Source organism: Lepus europaeus, chromosome 9 (assembly GCF_033115175.1).
Source record: "Lepus europaeus isolate LE1 chromosome 9, mLepTim1.pri, whole genome shotgun sequence".
Taxonomy (NCBI): Eukaryota; Metazoa; Chordata; class Mammalia; order Lagomorpha; family Leporidae; genus Lepus; species Lepus europaeus.
Window position 1 is genome coordinate 14472522 of NC_084835.1, and position 10631 is coordinate 14483152.

The following is a 10631-nucleotide window of genomic DNA, read 5'->3' on the forward strand; positions in this document are numbered from 1 at the left end:
TGGCCATGTCCAGGGTGAGCTCAGCGCAGTGCCTGTGAGCAGCTGCCGGGCCCTCCTGGCGGGCCGCTCTGTGAAGGTGTCTCCTACACCTGTAGCGGACACCCATTCTCCCTGCCACTCTGGCTTGTTTTCTGTCCTCTTCCCATCCCCCTGCCTCATTAGCATGGAAGTCTGTGACCCTGGCAGCCCTAACCCTGACCCTCGGTGGCAGCTCCCCACCTTTTGGAAGGGGGGGGACGTGTACTTAGAAGTGGAGTTGTCTTGGCCACACGCAGCAGCTGGAGAGAGTCCGAGGGCCAGCCCAGAGTGGCGGGGGTGGGGGGTGAGCCTGGCTCCTCCACCTGCAGTGCCCCGCACAGCTCGTCCGACCTCACGGGACAGCAGTGGGACCTGGCTTTAGAGGGTGCCTATGAGGCTCACGGGCAGGAATTCTGGGCAGACCTTTGGCCCTTGCTCACTGAGAGAATGTGTGATGGGTTTAAATGAAAACCTGTCTCCTTTTGGACACTGATTTAACTGGCCGGGCTCTGGGAGAATGTGTTTCAGAGGACAGGACACCCCCCCCCAACGTGTACACTTCTATGTGAGGCCTCGGGAGTGACCCTGCCCCCCGCCCGCCAGAGCCCCGAGCCCCTTTGCTCTGTCCATGCTGCTGTTGGCGTCCTGAGCCGTGGCCACACATGCTGACCCAGATGTTCCCAGCCACATGTGGGGACACGGAGACTCGACTCGCCTAAATGTGGCACCCGACCGGTAGGTTTGGCTGCAGGGCTCCGCCGCCACTTGCTTCCTGGTGCTGCAAGGGGCTTTGGCTGCTGGGAGCGGTGTCAGAGAGCAGGCGACAGCGGGGTGGGGAGCCAGGTCTCGGGCTCGCTCTGCTTTGCTGGGAGCCGGATGACAGCTGACTCTTCTGGTTCCTGTTCTCGCTGGGTGCCCCATGCTGTAGCTCTGGCTCCTGTGTACCATCCGTGTGCTGTGCAGTGCGTGCTGGACTTGGACACATGGCCTCTCCTGGGTGTGGTGGCAGCTGGCTTCGGTGGGGTCTTGGGGTGTTTGCTGCTTTTTTTTGTTTTAAAGATTTATTTATTTGAAAGTCAGAGTTATACAGAGAGAGAAAGAGGCAGAGAGAGGTCTTCCATCCACTGGTTCACTCCCGAATTGTCTGCGATGGCCGGAGATGCGCTGATCCAAAGCCAGGACCAGGAACTTCCTCCAGGTCTTCCCACATGGGTGCAAGGGCCCAAGGACTTGGGCCATATTCCAGTGCTTTCCCAGGCCATAACAGGGAGCTGGATCGGAAGTGGAGCAGCTGGGACTCGAACTGGTGCCCATATGGGATGCTGGCACGGCAAGCGGCGGCTTTACCAGCTGTGCCACAGCACTGCCCCGTGTTTGCTTCTTAGTGCGCCATCACTGCTGTGCCTGCTCTGAATGCCTGCAGTGCTCCCAACGGGCTCCCCCGTAACGTCAGCTGCTTACAGGCAGCGGCCCCTCGGGGTCCCCTGTGCTGCTTGGTCAGCTCGTCATCGTCGCGTTTTGATTGCAGAGCCCCACGCCTGGGGTTGACGTTGTAACCCTGTGTCTCCCGTGTCGTGAAGACGCGAGCTGCTTGCTATGAGCAGTAAAGCACGCAGGCACTCACGACCCGATGTGTTTCAGGCGGCAGCGGTGAGGTCCACGTTCAGAGCTAGCAGGCGTACCCCTCGGACTCAAACAGGAGCGAGGGGTGGAGTCTCTTACGGTGTGCCCGGCCTGGCTCTGCCCCTTCAGGCCTCACTGCAGCCTAGCTGGTATCCTGGTCCTGGTGTCGCCAGCTCTGCAGAAGGACCCCAAGGCAGGGAGAAGTGAACTGGCCGGAGCTGCATAGCGGGAGAGGGGCGGGAGCAGGGACTGAGCCCAAGACAGACTGGCCCCAGAGCCCTCACTGAGCCTGGCGGCCTTAGGGTACAGCAGGAAAGGTGGACGTGGAAGCCCGAGTGAGACAGTGGCACGTCCACCCGGGTGGCACAGGGTCAGGAGTCTGCCAGCACGCCTTGCCCAGCCCAGAGGTGAGCCCAGGGTGTCTGCAGGTGCCCAGCCCAGCCCTGAGGTGAGGCCAGGGTCTCCACGGGTGCCCAACCAGTCTGCCAGTGGCAGTTCATCAGCTGTTGCTGATTTTAAACATTGACAAAACAGAAGCCGCTGTGGCCCTGAGACATTGCTCGGATGCAGAAAGCTGGGCTCGTGGCTGTTTTCCGTGGCGATGCTCGATGCATCCCTGAAACCTGCGGGGAAGGGCAGCGAGTTCCACACCTCAGTGGACGGCTGTGGGGAAAGTAAACTCAGGTAGAGAGGAGGAGGCGGCTTCTTGATCGATACCGGGAGGACCAGGCTTAGAAAACTGCAGGAATCCACTCCAATAAAAGGAGGATTGCCTGAGTGAGTGGCGCCACGGCTTAGCTGCTGCTTGGGCCGCCCACATCGCGCACTGGGTTGGCGTGCCTGGGATGGAGTGCTGACCCCCCCCTGATAGCAGCTTCCTGCTCCCGTGCGCTCTGGGAGGCAGTGGTGATGGCTCAGGTGCTGGGGTCCCTGCCACCCTTGTGGGAGACCTGGAAGGAGCTCCGGGTTCCTGCCTGTGGCCTGTCCCAGCTCCAGCTCTTTGGAGTTTGAGGTGTAAGCCAGTGTACGGAAGGTCTCCCTGTGTGTCTGTCCCTGTGTGTCTGTCTTTCAAGTATATAACAACAAATTTTTTAGGGGCTGGCACTGTGGTGTAGTGGGTAAAGCCACCTTGCAGTGTTGGCATCCCATACAGGTGCTGGTTCAAGACCCAGCTGTTCCACTTCCAATCTGGCTCTCTGTTTGCGGGCTGGGAAAGCAGTAGAGGTTGGCCCAAGTGTTTGGGCCCCTGCACCCATGTGGGAGACCTAGAGAAGGCTCCCGGCTCCTGGCTTTGGATTGGCTCAGCTCCGGCCATTGAGGCCATCTGGGGAGTGAACCAGCAGATGAAGAACCTCTCTGTTTCTCTGCTTCTCTGTAACTCTGCATTTCAAATAGAAGGATAAATCTTGAAAAAATTTTTTTAAAGTTGGTAAAAATGGAATTAAAGATAAATTGATTTTTAAAAAGTACCCATAAGGAGGCCGGCACTGTGGCGCAGTGGGTTAAAGCCCTGGCCTGAAGCACCAGCATCCCATATGGGTGTCGGTTCTAGTCCCGGCTGCTCCTCTTCCAGTCCAGCTATGGCCTGGGTTGGAGGATGACCCAAGTGCTTGGGCCCCTGCACCCACATGGGAGACCCTGAAGAACTTCCTGGCTCCTGGCTTCAGATCACCACAGCTCTGGCTGTTGCGGCCATCTGGGGAGTGAACCAGCAGATGGAAGACCTCTCTCTCTGTCTCTCTGTCTCTACCTCTCTCTGTAACTCTGTTTTTCAAATAAATAAAATAAATCTTTTTTTAAAAAAGTACCCATAAGTAGCTAATTGTACACCTGAATTTATAAAATTAGTAGCCTATTAGATTAATAAGGAAAAAATGAAAAATCTCACAATGGCAGTAAAATAGTAAAATTTCTCAGGGTCACTGATGACAAGGCCAGTGATAAGGCCCCAAGTGAGGCATGTCATGTATTTGCCTGGAAATCTCCCCTCCCCTCCCTTCTCCTCCCCTCCTCTACTCTCCTCTTCACTCCCCTCCCCTCTCCTCCTCACCCCTTTCTCTCTCTTTAATTTTATTTGAAAGGCAGAATTAGATGGAGAGTCAGATCTTCCATCCGTTGCTTCACTCCCCATATGGCCTCAACAGCTGGGTCTGGGCCAGGCTGAAGCCAGGAGCTTGGAACTCCATCCAGGCCTCCTATGTGGGTGCAGGGGCCCAAGCCTGTGGGCCATCTTCCGCTGCTTTCCCAGGTGCATCAGCAGGGAGCTGGGTCAGAAGTGGAGCAGCCGGGACTGCAGCCCATACTCCTATGGGATGCTGGCATCCTAGGTGACAGCTTTACCCACTGTGTCAAAATGCCGGCTCCAGCTGGTACATTCAATGATTATTAATTTATATGTTACTCAGTTCCTTTAAAATCCCAAAGAAACGTAGAACACATCTGTCAGTTTTACCTTCCTCTGGAAGGGTGAGCCGGGAGACCTACAAAGGCTGTAGACAAGGGCGGGGGCGGGTGGCGGGGTACCTGCTGGGCCAGTGTTGTGGGCCGGGGAGGACAGAGTGTGGAGTGCAGGGCCATGCACTGGGAGTGTGCGCTGCTGAGCCGAGGGCGTTCAGGGGAAGATCAGTGTGGATTCCAGGTGCGCTCTGCCTTACAGCTCCACCGCCCGGAAGAAACACGCTGTGGGCATTTTATTTCCCCAACATACAACTTGTTTTCAAAAAGCGCACATGTGTTTCTGTGTGATTTTGGCTGTTCACAACACGGGCATTTGTCCTCGGGAGCAAATGCATTTATACAGTATGCCTTCTGATGGCCGAGTAGGAGTAGCCACGAGAGGACATGGGAGAGCCTTGGGCCCCGGTGTCCAGCGTCCAGCGAAAATAATCACTTGGATCTGTTCTGTGCCTCAGGTGGGGACTCCCCAGTAGCAGATGCCTGCCGGGGAGCCAGGGCGGAGGGCGGGGTGTGTCAGTGCTGGCGTCGTATTCCATTCTTCTGTGGCTGTCCCCGTCACAGTGCTACCAGAGTACGGAGGCTTTCCCTGGTGAGCTGAAGCTCGTGTTGGCGTCTCTGTTCCCGGGGAGGTGTGGGGGCCCGAGGTTGTGGCTGGAGCACCCTGCTGTTTAACATCGACGTGGAGTGGTCCCTTGAGGTTGCCCTCCTTCCCAGAAAGTCGCCAGTGTCGGATTGTCGGAGCAGCGTGTGCCCTTGTCTTTCATTACTGTAAAGGACGAGCCGAATGGTGGCTTCGAGCAGAAGCAGTGGGGTTGTTTGTGATGCACACGATCGTGCGCTTCCTGTTAGCCGGGTAGCGTACGTGCCAGCGCGGTGACAAAACACAGGTGCATCACCCCTCCTGCTGCCTGGGCTGCTCGGGCTGTGAGCTACACGTCTGGCTTTGAGTCACTGGAAGATCCATACTGAGAAGCAGCTCGGATTCACCTTGTCCTTACATCACAAAACCAGGTAGTATCACATGACGTCATTTAAATCTTGCCTGCTTTTCAGCGTAACCTGGAAGAGATATGTTCCTCTCTATGATATCATTTATTCTGCAACATATATGTTTCCGTATGTTGATGTGAAGTCAAGAACAAAGTGAGGCCTGTGCCAGCGGACGAGCACCCAGAGACGTGAAGTCAGCCTCGCTGTCCGGGTTTCCTGCAGGCCTGCTGAGGGCACACGAGCCCTTGAGTAAAAACATGTTGATGGTTGGCAGAAGTAGACGCTGCCTGGCCGACCCCAGCAGAAAGCAGTGTTTAAACCCGGGTGCGTGAACTCACTGTGGGAAAAACATACTCAGTCCCTCTTGCATTTGCAGTACAGTTTTGCTTTTCACATCATAATGGTCAAAGCTTCCACCCTGCTTTGTTTTGAATTGTTTTGCATCCCTAATCATTTCATTGGTAACTCAGTCCAGACAAAAACTGAACTTTTGGAAATTCAAATGGAATTTCAATGTCTAAGCATACTTTTATTGCAGGGACATTGGCTGGGGTGGTGGCAGACTTGCACGGTATCCAGGTAACACGCAGAGGGTGGGTGGAGTAATATACAACTTCCGGAGAGTGAGGGCTAGTGGGAAATTTCTGGCTGCTGGAGGAGCAATTAGGAACAGTCAGAGAGACTCCAGGATGAGGGCCGAGGGTTTTCCAGAGGAACGGGGAGGTGATGATGGGAGCTGAACGTGGACGCCCAGGAACAGCCTGCCCCGGGACGCCCTGGTGAGTGTTTGCCCTGGAAGGAGACCGAATTTCTTGGGTGCCCAGGCTGGGAGGGGACAGGCAGCGTGGACGCCATGTCCCTTAGTGCTAGAGTTTTGCACCCAGTGGCTTGTCCGTGAGGGCGGCACCGGGAGCTCGGGGCACTGCTGGAGGCGCAGGCCAGGGAGACCGTGCTGGCACTCGCTCTCACACAGGGCAGCGGGTGCGGCCATCTCTGCACGCACTGCTCCGAACCATCGGGGTTTGCATCCTAGATAGCAAAATGCCCTCACCAAGGAAGGCAGAAGTCACTCCACATCCATTAGAAATGTTCACACAGGGGCAGGCGCCATGGCATAGTCAGCCTAAGCCTCCGCCGCAGCCCTGGGATCCCACATGGGTTCTTGTCCTGGCTGCTCCTCTTCCCATCCGGCTCTCTGCTGTGGCCCAAGGGCCATCTTCCACCGCTTTCCCAGCTTGCTCTGAGCACCGTCAGCAGGACAGGCTGTTGCCACGTGTGCTTACTCCGTCCTCCCCAGAACTTTGTGAGCTCAGGACTGTTAGTCCCACCCGAGGGGTAGAGGACCCCAGGGCCTGGAGCTGAGGTTACTTGTCCAGGGTCACAGAGCAGAGTGCACGGTGGGCTGGAACTTGGACGCAGGCCGTGGGTGCTCCAGTGCGTGTGCTTGGTCCTCACTGTAGGCTGCCCCGGGCTTATTGCCTACAGTGTGGATTCTGGGCATTAGGAGCCTTTCCTCCCACTTTGCTCGTTACTTCATTTCTTCATCGTTAAAAAGCGTGGATTTGTAAGCCAGTGGAGGGATAGCTTCCTGGCTTCCGGGGGGCTTTGGGAACTCTGCTTGTTCAGGTGGAGTTGCCCAGGACTGGGAACCGGCGCCCTGCCTTCCCCTTGGTGCGTGATTCTCTGGCTCTGTGTGTTCCCCTCACTGGGACTCTGGCCTGCCAGGAGCTGTTGGAGCCGATGAGCTAGAGGCTGCCCTGGGGAGTGAACAGCTTGTCATAAAGATACCACCGGTCCCTTACTTCCCCTCCCCGGTCAGCCTGCTGCTGCTCTCTGGCCTCCTGGGCAGTTGTGTGGGTGGCCTGCCTTTGCCAGGGCGCACGCAGGGCCTCGCTGCCCTGTAAGTAGCACATTGGATGTGCTGGCTTCCATCTGCTTCATTTTAGGAACCGCAGGGTGTCCTCCAAGACAGATAAAAGGTGGCAGAAGCAGTGCGCAGGTCCATGCAAACCAGAGCGGTGGCTTGTGTGGGAACCTCAAGACGCCAGGACCAGCTCCCACAGCCTGGGTGCAGTGCGGCCAGGTCCAGGTGCTGCAGGTAAGAGCCGGGAGCCCCTGCGGTCTGCAGAGGGCAGGAAAGGGCTGTCCCCTCGGTGAACTGCCCCTCCCACTCCCAGCATCCTCAGCGTCTCAGAAGCCCAGCTCCTCCCTTGTCTGCAGCCTGTGACCCTACATTTGGGGCCTCTCCCCCCCACCCAGGCCTCTCGTGGCTGTCTTGCCATGGGACAGTGTCGAGCCCCTCACGCCATCCTGCCCCTCCCAGACCAGGCCCAACTTTTCCCTTCCGGCCTGGGATCGGGGTGGGGGGGTGGGGTCCTTAGGCGGTGCTGACCGCGCCCTCTCTAGGGACTGCTCAAGGCACACCAGTAACCTTTGTGTGTGAAAAGGTCAGGGAGCCTTTCTGGGTGTTTTCCTTCCCTGGCACACGAGCCCCTCCAGGTCAGCCTCAGCCACCTCTCAGACTGCCTGGGCCTGGTGGCACCTGCAGCCGGCAGCCATCGTGCCAGAATCCCTGGGAATACCATTGTTGGTCTCATTTTTGTTTTTCTAAGATTTATTTATTTGAAAGGCAGAGTGACACAGATTATCTGTCTGCTGGTTGACTCCCCAAATGGCCACAACAGCCAGGTCTGGGCCAGGCTGAAGTCAGGGGCTTGGAATGGCATCCAGAGCCGTCTTCCACTGTTTCCCAGGCGTGTTAGCAGGGAGGTGGATTAGAAGCCGAGCAGCCGGGACTCAACTGGCTCTCAGATGTGGGGTGCTGGTGTCGCAAACAGTGGCTGTCACAGTGCTGTCCCTGGTCTCATGAGAGGCAGGAAGAGAGAGGTGAGCTTTGGGGAGAGAAGAGATTAGGAAAATGAGGACTCACAGCTTTGAGCTGGCCTGGTCCTTGCCACCTGTCACTGTGCTTCCCCCAGGGACAGGTTCCCCTCTGGCAGCACAGTGCAGCGCAGCTCCAGGCTGCAGAGGGCGTCCAGCGCTCCACTCCCGAAGAGGAGACAGGAGTGCCCAGAGGCTGTAGCCTGGGAGAGGCTGGGGTGGAATGAGCTTGGTGGGTGGGGGGCGGGCCAGCCCAGGTGAAGGCTGGGCGGGGTGCTGGGGAGAACTTAGGGGCTCATCTGCAGAGGTGCGTGGGGCACAATGTCCGTTCGCAGCCAGCAAACAGTCCTCCCCAAAGATAGGGGCAGAGAAAGGGCTGGAGGGAGGACCCCTGAGGGAACAAGGATCATGGCCGGAGGTCAGAGTGGAGGTTCCGAAGTGTGAAAAGCTGGCATCAGTGAGGGGCAGTGGAAGGGCGAGGCTGTTTCCTGAGGCTGAGGCCAGGGAAACTGGGGCTTGAACCCCACTTGTGTCTCCTGGGGGTTAGCGTACTCCTGGGAAAGACTCGGGAGCTCTCTGGGCCTTAGCATCACTGTTGCGGGAATGGCACCCAGGACTTCCACACGGGACGTCCTCGACACACCCTAAGTGCTGGGGATGGGGGCAGAGGCCCTGGGAGCTCCGTGTTGGGGGTGTGCACACAGGTGGAGGACAGGGACATCCTGAGCCGTGTCCCTTTGTCCACCAGCTGACGCGGGCCCTCCGGAACCCTGCCACTGACCTGTTGCCTTGTGGGTGCTCTGGTGGTGCATGTTGTCTGTGTGCTCTGAGAAGGGAGGACTTGGGGTGGCACCTGCCCCCTGGGAGGAGTTGGGAAACAGTCTGCGGGAGCGGGGAGGGCCAGGGGCCTGAGGTGCCAGGCCCAGCGTGGTCCCTTGAGCCTTAGGCTGGGATGAGGGTGGAAGGACAGGGACCAGGCAGGGGCAGGGAGTCCCCAGGTCCTGATGCCGGTTGTGTCTGGATCCCTGGGCCTTCCCTGGTGCGAGTGCTGCCTCCCCAGCAAGGGTGGACGTGGGCGGCTTTGGGGGAGCCTGCAGGGCAGTGTGCAGCGTTGCTGGGCTCAGCTTCCTGAACAGGTGGTTGCCTCCCCAAGGTGACCCCCCAAGGTGAAAGGCTCGCTGACTGCCTGCGGCCCCTGGCCCTCCGCCTGCCGCCCCTTCCTCACCGTGGACTTGCCCGTCTACGCCCTGCAGGTGGGTGCTCAACAGCTCCTTGCTTTTCTTAGACTGTCCAGGGCCTCCAGCTTCTGGAGCCCAGCGTGACCACGCAGGCTGGTGCCTGGGGCGGCCTCCTCACAGGGCCCACGGGCACAGGAAAGGTGGCGGGTGACTGGGCTGACAGTAAAGCTCCCCACGGTAGCGCCTCCCTGTCAACCAGGTGGGGTTTGGTATACTCTTGAACTATTTCTGTACTGAAAAACTCGAGTTCCTGACTCCTGTGGGAAGTGGGCCCGGCAGTGTGTAATGTGCGTGAGAACAGAGCCAGACGGACTCCAGAGCTGGTTTAGCTCCGTGGTTAAGGCGGGACCAGGTGGCAGCAGGTGGTCACGGGTGGCGGGGAGCTGCCCAGGGAGCTGGCAGACTGGCTCACCGCGGTACCTTTGCCACCTGCTGAGCTGGGGAGGGGGACGTGGAGCTGAACAGAGAGGACCGTGTTTTGTGAACGGGTGCTAGACGATGTGTGTATGGAGCACGGTTTCCTTCTTCCCATTTTCCTCAAGGAGCAAGTGTTGGAGGGGCGAGTTCCTCCTTGCGTTTGTTCAGGAACCGGCTGGGGCAGTGCTCTTGAGCACGGCGAGGGTCACCCTCAGCCAGGCACCCACCTCGTCCCCCCCGGGCTGTGGGTGTTACAGCCCTTCCCCCCCGTGTCCCCTGGGCTCTGAGCCGTGAAGCATAAGCATTAAGAAAAGCAACACAGGAAATAGGGCAGGGTGCCGGTCACCTAGTCCACCACAGCTGGACGTGCAGTGAAACCAAAGGGGTCTCTGAGCTCCAGGGTTGGGCCTTTTGCAGGGGTGAGCTGTGCAGTCCTGCCCTATCTCTCCAAGAGCTGGTGGCAGGCCGTTTCCCAGCATGCACCAGTCAGTTTTGCCACGGGAGAGGGCCGAAGTGGTCCTGTTGCCACGGTAGCGCCAAACTCACACACGCAAGCTGGCAGACCAGACGGGCAGCTGGTGTTGGCGGGCGCCGAAGGGGCCGCCTGGGGCCCATCAGTGGCCCGTGATCCCCTCACACCCCCGTGCCCAGTGTGCAGCTCCCAGTTTGGGGCTGGTCGAGTCAAAACTTCTAAAGTAACTTTTTGTTACTTTGTTCGTTTGGGTACTGCTGTGAATAGCAACTTGACTGGAGTTTGTGTATACGATGACGTGTGCAGGGCTGTAACAGTTGTCGGGGAAGATGTGCGGAGGGCACGCCAAAGTCTGCTTTTGCAGGGGAAGGTTGGTCTCGCAGTCAGATGGGCGCTGGCCTTGCACAGACTTGCTGGGTGCCCGACTGGACACAGGGGCGCTCGGAATACATTTTTTCCTTTTTTTTTTTTTGGCCTCATGCCTTTTGAAGTGTATTTGTTCGGTCGCTCTGTGGGTTCTGCCTTGGTTTCCTCCA